This window comes from Penaeus monodon, chromosome 23, assembly GCF_015228065.2.
Source record: "Penaeus monodon isolate SGIC_2016 chromosome 23, NSTDA_Pmon_1, whole genome shotgun sequence".
Taxonomy (NCBI): Eukaryota; Metazoa; Arthropoda; class Malacostraca; order Decapoda; family Penaeidae; genus Penaeus; species Penaeus monodon.
This window is the reverse complement of record NC_051408.1, coordinates 1931479-1932082: the sequence shown is the minus strand read 5'-3', so window position 1 is coordinate 1932082 and position 604 is coordinate 1931479. Positions and strand designations below refer to the sequence as shown.

Below are 604 nucleotides of genomic sequence, written 5' to 3'. Positions count from 1 at the left end.
AAAAGAATGACAAGAGAATTTTGTTACCACAAGCCATTACATTGCACAATTTCCTGTTGCTGCAAGATTCTAGGTAAACACAAGACAAGTACTTATATATTTACAAAAAGGGAAAAAAAAGTATTTAGTATTCTAGAATTGGGGATCCTAACTTAACACACGGGTTTAATCTCAAAAAACTAAAGGGGGGGGAGGGAAGGGCGGGGACTTTGTACTGTCATTGCAATCTTCCGTTAACTTTCCTGCTGTGAATAAAGCAAAAGTAACATAGCCTAATGCTGCAACTTCTAAATGGTCTATACTTGACAGTTCATCCTTTTTCTCTTCACAGCATCAACTTAAGACAACATCACAAAAGAGGAAAACACTCACGCGCCTGAGACTTTGCATTTTCACCCTGCTGGAAATACTTACAAATCTTGCACATTCTTCCTTTCTTTACAGGTATTATTTAAATCAGCCATAAGCCACACACAAAAAATAAAATAACAAAAATGATAATGGCAAACAAATATTCCATTCCAAAACACAATTAAAAGGTTGCAAAGTTCACACAATGGCTCTCATGCATCTTAAACTCCACAGGCATGGTAACACTGCACCT

At 36.6% G+C, this 604-nt stretch overlaps 1 protein-coding gene across 1 annotated transcript in view; it reads right to left on the bottom strand.

Annotated features, from left to right (window-relative positions):
- The window catches only part of LOC119587710 (LIM and senescent cell antigen-like-containing domain protein 1), an 8725-nt gene that overhangs the window by 6363 nt on the left and 1758 nt on the right, over positions 1–604 (bottom strand). The window lies entirely within an intron of this gene.